This window comes from Micromys minutus (genome assembly GCF_963924665.1).
Source record: "Micromys minutus genome assembly, chromosome: 14".
Classification (NCBI taxonomy): Eukaryota; Metazoa; Chordata; class Mammalia; order Rodentia; family Muridae; genus Micromys; species Micromys minutus.
This window is the reverse complement of record NC_137983.1, coordinates 24,268,790-24,280,154: the sequence shown is the minus strand read 5'-3', so window position 1 is coordinate 24,280,154 and position 11,365 is coordinate 24,268,790. Positions and strand designations below refer to the sequence as shown.

The 11,365-nt window shown below is 46.8% G+C and overlaps 1 protein-coding gene across 1 annotated transcript in view; it reads left to right on the top strand.

The window, feature by feature from the left end:
* Nucleotides 1–472: 472 nt before the first annotated feature.
* The window catches only part of ACSL1 (acyl-CoA synthetase long chain family member 1), a 64,827-nt gene continuing 53,934 nt past the window's right edge, over nt 473–11,365 (top strand). The window contains exon 1 of the mRNA XM_080928734.1: nt 473–612. The gene's annotated coding sequence lies outside the window, so the exon portion shown is untranslated. The remainder of the gene's footprint in view (nt 613–11,365) is intronic.

The following is an 11,365-nucleotide window of genomic DNA, read 5'->3' as shown; positions in this document are numbered from 1 at the left end:
ACCTCAGATTTGTTGTGAAACTAGAGGGCAATTTAGGTGACCTTAGTAGCTTTTGCTTGCGGGCAGTGGTCATGCTGTTGGACCTGAGGGAGGCCACGCCCACCTTGCGGCTTTACAGGGAGAGGCGGAGTCAGCAGGACTGGGCGGGACCTGAAGAAGGACTGGGCCTTGAGGGGTGGGGCGGGGCTAAGGACCAAGGAGGCGTGGCCTCAGGGGAAGGACTGAAGTTGGTGGGCGTGGCCTGATTGGGTTGAATCAGACCAGACAAGGCGGGGCTTGAGAGGCGGGAATGGCGACGGTGAGGCGGGGCCTGGGAGGAGCGGCGGGTGTGATGGGGCGGGACAGGCTCGACCTGTGCGATAGGATGGGCGGAGCTGGCGAGGGGGAGTGGGCGCGCTAAGAGATGGAGCGGGGAGGAGCCTGCGGACGGGGCGGGGCAGCGCGGCACGGCACGCGCCCTACCAGCCGCCCGGCCCTGCTGCTGCAACGCCGGTGGCGCAGCCAAGAGAACAGCTGCGGCCACGACTCCTTAAATAGCATCGCAACCCAGCGCAGGGCAGTTCGTGGATTGCAGTGACAGCCGCCTGCGGAGCGTCCGGGGCAGCGGAGGAGGTGAGTACGCCAGCCGCGAGGGGCCTCGTGTCGGCCAAGGCGACCCTAGCCGGGCCGAGACTGGAGAGCCGCCCCGTGGCTCTGCGGGACGTTCCGCTTTTCCGGCCTGGGCTCCACAGCCTCGTTTCCCTCGGCTTCGGGAGGCTCCGGGGCCGCTCCGGCGGCCGCCGCTTCCGGTGCCGGAGCCCGGGTTCCCCCGCGGGCCGTGCGCGCGCGGGGCTGGTGCACCACGGAGTCCGGACGTTCCTCGCTGCACCGGTCCTTGACTGGTGTGGCGGCTGGGACCTTCCCTGCCAGGCTCAGGTGCCCAGAGGTGGTCCTGCTTGCTGGGGACCCTGGCGTCTCCACCACCGCATCCCTCCTGCCCCTGAGGCGGGGATTGTGAGGCGCGCACTCACCGTGCGTGGACACGGACTGTCCCGGTGCCGCTCTGTGACGTGCCCCTGCGCCGAGCGTTCGAGGAGGGTCAGAGGCAGCGCTCAGAACCCGATGTCATAAGTAGAAATTCTCGCGGTGTCTCCAAGAGGAGCTCCCACAGCCACTACACACAGCGGTGATGGAGTCATTGATTTAAGGCAATTTGGCTTTTAATTTTTTTTTTAAATTAGGGAGCAAAAATGATATTTCTCACCTTGAAGCGTAGACCCCGAATGTTGATACAGGACTTAAAAGAACACGTGGATTAGAATCTAGAGAAAGAACCTAATCAGTGCATTATGCCAGAGCTTGCAGACCATCTTTCCACTCCTTTCAAGCTGATGCTTATGGAGCCTAGTTAAGAATGGCCATTATGAAAATGCTTCATTGGAACTGTGAGTATCCATCTGTATTCTCCCCTTTAAGGACTTAGCCTTTGATTATGTTTCAGGTATACACGTTTCAAAACGTAATCTGTGGTTATCCCAGTGAAAACTATTAGCATAACTCAGAAATCACCCAAACCTTCCTAGTTCACCAAAGTTAAGAACTGATGGGCTGCGGTGGGCCGGGTTAAGAATGTGGAGCAGCTAAGAGGAACCATTGGTTTGGAGCAACACGGTGAGGTGAGATAAGAACAGAAAACAGATAGGGCCAGATCCTGGGAGATGTTCTTTCTTGTAGTTCAGCTGAAGGAAAAAAAAAAATCCCTGTGTTGGGGGCTGGTTCTTTGTGAAAGATCTGCATTGAGATCTTGAAGTAAAATTGTATGACAGGGGAAGGGGAAAAAAGCAACACACCTTCTTCACTCACCCCTTCTAAATATACGGTAAACAAACAAAACTTAAAACAAAACCAAACAAACAAAAACCCCTCCCATCCATGATTCTAAGCATTTTTATTACGGCCTGACTGAAAATCACCAGGCAGGCATTGGAAGTTTTGACATTTAACACGTGGCATCTAACAAATGCAGGTAGGAACGGGTTCTCTATACCATACAGGTTCTTTCAGCTACTCAGTTCCTGGATGTGGCTATCTAGAGCTGTGGGATTCTGGGTTTGGAGTGAGGGCCCCAGGAAAGATCAGGTGATTTAGTCATTTACCAGTAGAGATTTTGTCTTTCTCCCTTTGGCTTTGTTGTTGTTGTTAGACTGTGGGTTGCCTACTGTAACTTCTAGACCTTTATCCTCAATCGTTTTTTAGGTTTTTTGTTTGTTTTGTTTTTAGAATCAGTTTCTTGAACTCTCTTTAAGCCTGGCTGTTCCACCCAGGTAGGTTAAAGTGCCAGAGGCCTCAGTGAAGGTCTTCAGTTCAAGTTAGTGGTTAAACAAGCTCTTGAGGATCATGATGTACCTTTGGCTCTGTTGCCTGGAAGGTGGTTCACAGTGCACAGAGGTGTTCTGAAACGGCTGTGCTTGAGTTTAGGTTTCAACATCTGTGTACTCTGAGGGGCTTCTGAGAGCTTAAAAGAAATGCAAGGCCTAAAATAGTAGCTGAACTTGAGGAACAAGAAAGTAGAGGCGGTTTGGTCAATGTTTGTGATGGAACGCTGAGATTCTTCTCTTCACAAAACGCTGAATGTCAAGTCCTGAGGAATTTTAGTTTTCGTAATCCCAGGGTAATAGATAGTGTGACCAAGGGAAAGAAAATTACCACCTGAATAAGTTAAGTTTTCTACTTTGTCCATCCTAATTTCTTAGCTTTTGGAGTTGTAGACTTTGAGGAGTCAAGGATAGAGATTACCATAGCTCAGTTTTGTTTCTTGAAAGGCTAGGAGGGGCGCCACTTACCTGGAGGTTTGTGAGGGCTGTACTCCCTTAGGATAGTAAGGACTTGCTGGAGAACAGCATATGTCCTATCTCTTAAATCTGAGATTTCAAAACCAGTGGTTTAGTGCACATAGGAACCTGGCTGAGTTAGTTCTCTTTATGAATTACTTGCTAGTCTTCAAATTTTAAGTAAAAAAATCCCAGAGCTGTCTAAATATCTAAATTGAAGTACCGTTTTACTTTTTCATATTATGAAAGTAATATATACTCATTATAAAAAGCCAGGACATATAGAAATGAAAAGTCTTCAAGAAATTACATTTTGGGTTTATTTTCTTCCAGTTGTTTTATAAGCAAATTGAAAGTTTTAAGGCCAATATTGTCATTTGAAGTTGAACATTTTGACAATTCATTTTCTTAAATTAACCTTTATTTTTTTTTTTTATGTGTCTGGATATTCTGTCTCCATATATGTCTGCATACCACATGCATGCAGTGCCTACAGAGTCTAGAAGAGGGCTTTGGATCCTTTGGGACTGGAATTACTGATGGTTGGGGGCTGCCTTGTGGATGCTGGGAAGTGGACTCAGGTCCTCTGGAGGAGCAGCTGATGTTCTTACCTGCTGAGCATCTCTCCAGGCGGGCAGTTCATTTCTAGTCACCTCAGCTATGTAGTGATCTCAGATTTAACATGTTTTGAAGATTACTTTTTATTTACTCATTATTCTTTTTGTTGTTTATTTCAGAACAGTTTACCATACTCTTTTTTCTAGTTAAAAACATACAGGTTTAAATTAAGCATGTATTTATTATTATTTTTTAAAACTCTCATGAGTTTTTGTAACTTACTTGAAAATTATTGGGTTGGTTTTAATGGACTTTGGGGTTTGCGTATTTTAGTGAAAAGCTGTTGAAATAAGGATTTCATGGCTTGGTAAGATAAGTGGAAAGAAGTTAGGGCATCAGAAAAGTGGTTTGCCTTTTAGAACATCTCTACACTGTGGGTGTGACTTCTGATAAATGTATTATCTACCCATTTGCAGGGTTTTGGCTGTTGTAGAAATTGGCACTCTCTACTGTTTGTTGTAGAGGAACATTGTTACCACATCTGCCCCTCATCTCACAGATGCCATAGAGGTCATGCTTCGGTGCTTCAGGTGGTCCCCAGGAGCCCTGTGAGGCAGGCACAGTGGGTCTCAACCTTCCTGATGCTGCGACCCTTTAATACAGTTCCTCTTGTTGTGGGGACCCCCAGCCATAAAAGTATTTGCATTGCTACTTCATAACTATAATTTTCTACTGTTATAAATCATAATGTAAACATCCATGTTTCCTATGGTCTTAGGTGACCCCTATGAAAGGGTCATTTGACCCTAAAAGGGGGGGGTCCTGACCCACAGGTTGAGAAGCACTTCTCTGTGAGATTTGGAGATTAAGTCCCAGGAGGCAGGGTCTAGGACGCCTGGCTTGGAGGCCTGATCTTCTTCAAGTGCTCCCTCTTATGTCCCTCTGGTGGTAGATTTCTGGGGCCTGGAAAGTTCCTTGACTTTCTTTGAATCATTTATACTCAACCATGCATCTTCTCTTCATAACACCTGAGTTCCTGAGAGATAAGAGTTGGATTCAGCATAGTGTGGGGATTAAAAAGTAAAAGGCCTCATCTGCCTTTGAAGTCAGTCTCAAAGCCTGGAGCACAGTTGGGGTGAATGATCAATGCATCAAGTGCTGGGACGACCACAGGTGGGAACAGGGCCCTAACATAGCACAGACTGGAGTCAAAGCACATTAGTAGGAGATGCAACTCACTGTGACACATGGGTTTGCTCTCTGCTGTGGATTTGGGAAGCACTTTTACCTCCTTCCTGGTGTGGTCTAGTGATACTTTTGAGAAAGAGGACGGGCTCCTCTGTCTTCAGAGTTTACAGGCACAATGGTCTTGCCCAGTGATTCTGAATTGTTTTCCTGGTAAAAGTGCAGAACTAGAAGCTATGGGCTAAATGTAACAGGGCTGCAGTGGGTGAAGTAAGGTGGATTGAGTGTGGGTGGGATCCGCACACAGTCACTTCTGTCTCTTGGTACCTCAGAGTCCCTTCAGACAAACTCTGACCTGTGAAATAGCCTAGCTTCCTCATCTTGCTGATGCAGTAGCTGTGGTACAGGGAGAGAGTATGGCTAGTCCCTCTCTCTCTCACACACACACACACACACACACACAGACACACATAGTCACACGCACACAGTCACACACACATACACACACAGAGTCACACACACAAACAGAGTCACACACACACAGTCACACATAGTCACACGCAGTCACACACACATACACACACAGAGTCACACACACACAGAGTCACACACACACAGTCACACACACACAGTCACACATAGTCACACGCACACAGTCACACACACATACACACAGAGAGTCACACACACACACAGAGTCACACACACAGTCACACACACACAGTCACACACACAGAGTCACACAGACACACACACACACACACAGTCACACACACACACACACACACACACACACACACACACACACATTTACACAAACACTCAGAGTTTGTTCTTGGGCCCTGGGCTTGTTCAAGGAATGGCTGACCCCGAGTGTTGTCCTTGACTAAATGTCCTAAGACTTAGGTAGTCAGCAGGTTTCTGCTTACTGTAATCTACTCCCTGTCCAGCATTTCCCAGCATGCACCTGTTTCTTCCTTGCATTCTTAGTATTTAAGTTCACTGTCTGTATCTCCAGCTTAGGTAGCAGAAGCCCTTGTTAAGCAATGGAAACTGAAAACAAAAGAAACAAATCCAGACATGGTAGCATCTGTAATCCCAGCACTTGAGAAGCTGAGGGAGGAAAGTCACTTTGAGTGTGGGGTTAGGCTGGGCTACATACTATGTTTCAGGCTAGCACTTACTAGAGATGAGACTACCCTCTCTCAAAAATGAGAAGTAAATGTGGAGGAGTGATGCTGTTGGCTAAGAGAGAAAGAGGGTAACTTTTTTTCTGAAGCAGAGCTTCAGGGCAGAAACCATCAGAATCCCGAGTCTTTAGCCTTTCAAGGGCTTCTGTAGCTTACGTCCAATTGCTATTTCCCCTGCCCATCTCAAAGCTTCATGAATTAGACCATCAGGACATGCGGCCATGGGCCTAAAGGATCTATGCACCCTAAGACTCAGCTGTCCAGGCACCTGAGTTGCTGACGTGTGTCCTGGAAGGGGACGCAGGCTTCCATGGCCTGTGTTGACACGGGTCTTGCACTAATGCTGGTCATTTTCCCAGCCTCCCTCCTCAGTGTTGCTGCTCAGAGGTACTTGTCCCAGTGTGACTCTCTCCCTTTTTGGTGCCTGTCATACGCTGGGAACTTGGTTTCTCTGACACTCAGTTAGGATGCACCAGCAACCCAACTAGCCACTAAAATTTTGAAGTACGCCTCTACCAGTTTAAAAAGAAATGGTTGCAGTTCCAGATGTCCTAACTGCTGATTCTGATACTAGAATCTTTTCTACCGGTCACTTAGTATTTTGGCTAGCATCCTTAGCTCTGACTTGTTTGTGTCTTTGTATGTGTGTATATCCATTTCCTCCTCATAGGAGCACTTTAACCATACTGTAAGCTCCAGGTAAGAAAGACAGTCATTGTCACTGCCATATTTTCAGAAATGCCCCCCGGGTCCTGGACTGGTCCAAAGATGACTGAAATTAGGTATTGACCTTGACTTGTGTCCCCAGAGGCAATCGGTGGGCCAAGTCTATTTATTCTCATGTGCTCACTGAACACTATCACCAGTGGACACCTGTTCCTTGCTTTAATTCTCAGTACCACCAACCAAGCCTAGAGTTTGCCATCTTCACATGGACAGTGATGGCAAAGGGTGTGGGTGCTGGGAGGGAGGGGTAATGGCTCTTCTGGAAATGAAGCTCTGATAAGATCTTTCCTGAGCAGAAATGGATCTGCCACTGTCAGGCCCCAGGCTCAAGCTTGTCTGTTGGGGGCTTCTTTCCTTGTATAGTGTGGCCTCAGCCCATAGTCCCCGACATTTCATACTGTGCCTTACCCTTAGTAGGCCCTTCATGGTGTCTGGATGACTGGCTGAAGCTGGAGACACTAAGGTAATGTCCCCTGACAGTAATACATAGTATCTGCTCTGCTAGGTTAGATCTTAGGAATTAGGATCAAGAGGTTGAAAATCTTCTGACCAAAACACGTACCTCCTCAAAGTGAACTTTGGGCTTAAGAGTATATCTCAGGGTTTTTGATGTTGTTATTTTTATTTTCTTTCCTGCAGTTCAGTGTGGATGAGACACAGCTGGTTCTGGGTTTCTCAGGATGTGGGAGGGAGATTAGTGTCGAATTCTAGCTAATCTTATATAACTGTACTAGAGTCGACTTACCTGGTATTCCTTCTTTAAAGGTGTGCCTTGATTCTGTGCCAGGAATACACGGGTCAAATAGGTCTCTTCCGTAACATAGTCACTTACCCACCTTACTCAGACAAGCCGTGAGGCATCCTAGCATGTAGAGCCCACAGGGACCTTATGTGTCACCAGTCCAACCAGGCACCCCACAGAGGACAGATCCAAAACCCAGAGCCCTCCAGAGCCTCTGGGAACAACGGCAGTCTGTGGTTTCCTGACATGACTTGGAGATGAATTTGGGGTTGCAGAGTTTAAGTAAGGTAAGAACACTTGACCGTTGGAGGTAGGGGCTAAAGCTAGAGGATCCTGGACCCAGGATAGTCTCCCGTCTGTGGCCAGCCTCTGAGGCAACTCTGGAAGAAACAGATGAGCCTCACCAGGCAGGTTCTCTAGAGACAGAGGGTGGTTTCTGATAGTGGTTACATTCACCCTTGGTTGGTGTTGGGGGGGGGGGGGAGTAGACAGTGCAGCTAGACCACGAATTAGGATTCACAGTGTAAATATTAGAATGACTAGAGATATATTCTTGTATTTCTTTAAATATATATTTGCTTTATGGCCATAGAACATTTTAAAGAAAGTGGGTATTGTGTATGAATCAAAGCATGCACATATTACAGGTGCATTTATTTGTCACCCGTTGGGGTGTGTTAGAAGTATAGAGAACCATGTTGTCCCCTTCTCCACTGTCAGCAATGGTAGTAGATCTCTGGGGACTACTTTTTTAAAAAGGTGACCCAGTTTGTCAGAGGGGGATATAAACTAAAACTTCTCTGAAAATAGGTTCTGGTCAGAAATAATGTGTCTGACTTGAGGCGAGAGTGTGTTTGGGTTTTGTTCTGCAGATTTTTCAACGTGGAAACCTTAATTAGACTGGTCCTTTATTTTCTCTCTGGTTCACCGCCATGTCTCCCGAAGCGTGGGCTGGCTTGGGGCATAGTGGGAGCTCAGTGACTATTTGCCAACCGCATACATGGACTTGTATCTTGCATGGAAGTAAATGTTGTGCTGGACTGGCTGCTCCGAGTCAACATTTAACTTGGCTCCCTTTGTTTAGATCTTTGGGCTGTTGGCAGGACACACCATGTGTGCCAGTTAGGCTCACTGCTGCCTACAAATAGTTTCCTAATGTATTGAGTCAGAGAACTATTGGCAACTCGGAGTATCTCCTGAATGGCGGAATGTGTGGGATTTGCTTTAAAATTTATTAAAAAGAGGGAGAACGTGCTAAAACAATGTGAGCAAAATGTTAGCTGCAGCTGAAGCCGACAGAAGGGTCCGTGGTAATTTTATTGTACTACATGGACTATTGAATATATCTGGGGACCTCTGTGGCAAGACTTTAAACTAAATACAGTGGGAATGTCAAGATCCCCAAAGTAATGTAACTTGGTTATCTCAAGCATCTAACAATCAGAGCTGGCGTTTGTGTTATTGTTTCCCTGTCCTGTTCTGTGGCCTTCCATAACTAAGATTTGGTTTGTTTTTAACTTCCCTAAGCGTGCCACCTCTTCTATGGTTACCTGAACTCGGTGTAATTTTAGCTGGTGTCCTGTGGTGTCACGGACACCTCTCCTTGCCTCCTCAGACAATGAGCAGAGTCTTGCTTAAACTGCCCTCTAATTCACCTGTTGATCTCGCTCACTTCACCATCTTCCGCTAAGGGACAGGAGCCCATGCTCTTCAAAGGTTCCTTTCCTTTCTGAAGAGCCCTACAACTTCAAAACATTTAAAAAAGTAAATTGTTTCTGCCTTTTGCTTACCTGTTAAGGTCTGTCAAAATTAAAGGGTGACTTCTCTAACCTTGTGCGTGCGTGTGTGTGTGTGTGTGTGTGTGTGTGTGTGTGTGTGTGTGTGTATGTGTGTGTGTGTGTGTGTGTGTGTTTGTGTTTTGTATTCAGTCTGGGACTCACACTTTGTAGGGCTAAGCCATTTTTCTAGTTGACAGTTACTCTGAAGCCTTATTCTATTTTAAGAGGTGTAAGTAACCCTACCCAACCTGTGCCCTCTTGAGCCTTCTTATCCAGGTCATTGCTATTTGATAGCTGCGACCTCTGAGTCACTGGGCCCTGTGTGCTCCTTGAGGACAAGGCTAGAGTCTGTTCTCTCTTCCACACTGACCTAGGCCCCCAGCAAGGACATGGCTGAATCTTAACTAAGTATTCTGGAGTGAAGAAGTGAAGTTTTCCATAACCTGCTGAAAGGAATAATGTCCTAAGAGAAAGACCCTGCCTCCTGCAAGGGTCCTGCCCATTTCCCCTGCACCCTACATGGTCTGGTTTTCATGGGTACACTGCCCCCTCCCCCATCTTTGACTGTTCAGATTTGGACTCTGCACAGCCCTCTGGTGGCCTCTAGCTCACACACAGAATGTTCTCTGCCCTCCAGATGTTTCCAGATGCTTGCAGCAGCATGGCCCTACCACTTTTCTGCTAGAGGCCATCCCCAGGTATCTTGTGATGCTGGGTTAGGTCGTGTTGTTCCCCTGAACTTGTGGAAGGTGGAGAGAGCATTGCTAGGGCTTCATCCTCCTGGCAGTGACCGTCTGTTTGCAAAGGTCCAATGAAAAGTTTTATTTCCCTACAGTGTGCAGGGTACTGTTTGGTTTGCAGCGAGGCCCTCTCTGAAAGAACCAATATGTGGAAGTTCTTCCCAGGGCTGCTGAGGCCTGCACCAGGGCCCAGCTCAGTACAGGCAATGAAGGCTTAACTGTGTTTTCTGGGAGAGGTTTACAGCCCATCTGTCATTCCTTAATAAGGGCAGGTTACCACCTAAATCCTCTGGGTGGCAGGTGGGAAATACATAAATACAAAAGAACATTAACCAGTCTGAATCCGGTCATATCTTGTTTATTGAAAATATAGTTAGTGGTTGGTGTGACAGATTGTGTTATGCATTTACCACAATTAAAAGGCTGGGAAGGAGAGCCCAATAAAGCATAATAAAATAAAAATAAACACAGGCCTACTGCCATAGAACTGATGGGTTTTATGATTTATTTTTATTCTTAAGTTGCATGGTATGTATGTGTCTGTGTGTCTGTGTAGGTGAGTGTCTATCTGTTTGTATCTCTGTGTGAGTATGTACAGGTGACTGCCAATGTCCAGAGAGGTTAGTGTGTGTGTGTATGTGTCTGTCTGTCTGTCTGTCTGTCTGTCTCACTGTGTGTCTGTGTGAGTATGTGTAGGTGGCTGTTGATGTCCGCAGAGGTCAGAAGCCTTGGTTTCTCCTAGTGTTGGAGTTATAGGCAGTTGTAAGCTGCCCAACATAGGTGCTGCAAACAAAACTCAGGTTTTTCTGTAGGAAAGGTATATGATCTTAGCCACAGAGCCATCTCTCCAGCTCAGAATTGGTGGTCTTCAATGATTTCCTCCTGGCCCTTCCCCAGGGTTTCGAGGTGTGGGTGGAATCCTGTTGACTTGGTTTGATGACGGGCTGACCCCACCATCCTGGAGGCACCAGCATGGCTTTCTTGACACAAAGCGAAGTGGTTTTCCACTGGTCTCACTTTGTACCTCTGAGGCTCATGACTGTGTGGTTCATCTGGATACAGCCAGTTCCTAGAATGGAACCTTTTCCATTTGAGTCCAGGATTCTTGACATGTTTCTGTTCTGTGCAATTTCCATAGTCATTGCTCTAAGATGGGGGCTTTGGACAAAACACCCGAGGGGATTTCAATAATTGGACTCCCTCTCAAACACAGAAACCTTGGTTCTTCCTGCCTAGCTGGGTTCTAGCCCTAGCTGTGGTACCTAGACACGAGTCCTTTTGCTTACTAAGCTGTTCGTCCTTCTTGTGGTGAGGTGTTTCACCTCTGGCTTTCTTTGTAAAGTGGAGGGTCTATTCTTGTGGGTTATTCTAGTAGCAAGAAGAATTTTATTTCCTTCTTACCTCCTACAGTAACAAGCTCTACTTGTGTTGCCCAACACCCCGAGACCGTGGTGTCATCCTCTAGTCTTGGGTCAGGTATCATCTGATGTAACCTGCCCTATCAGATGCTTCCTTAGGAAGAGTTGACTGAAGCAGCCCCGTCCATCCAAGTCCTCATCCTTTCCTAGCCTTTCTCAGTAAGCGCTCCTGCTTTGTTATAGAATGTGTATAGAAATGGAACAATTTATATAGAAAT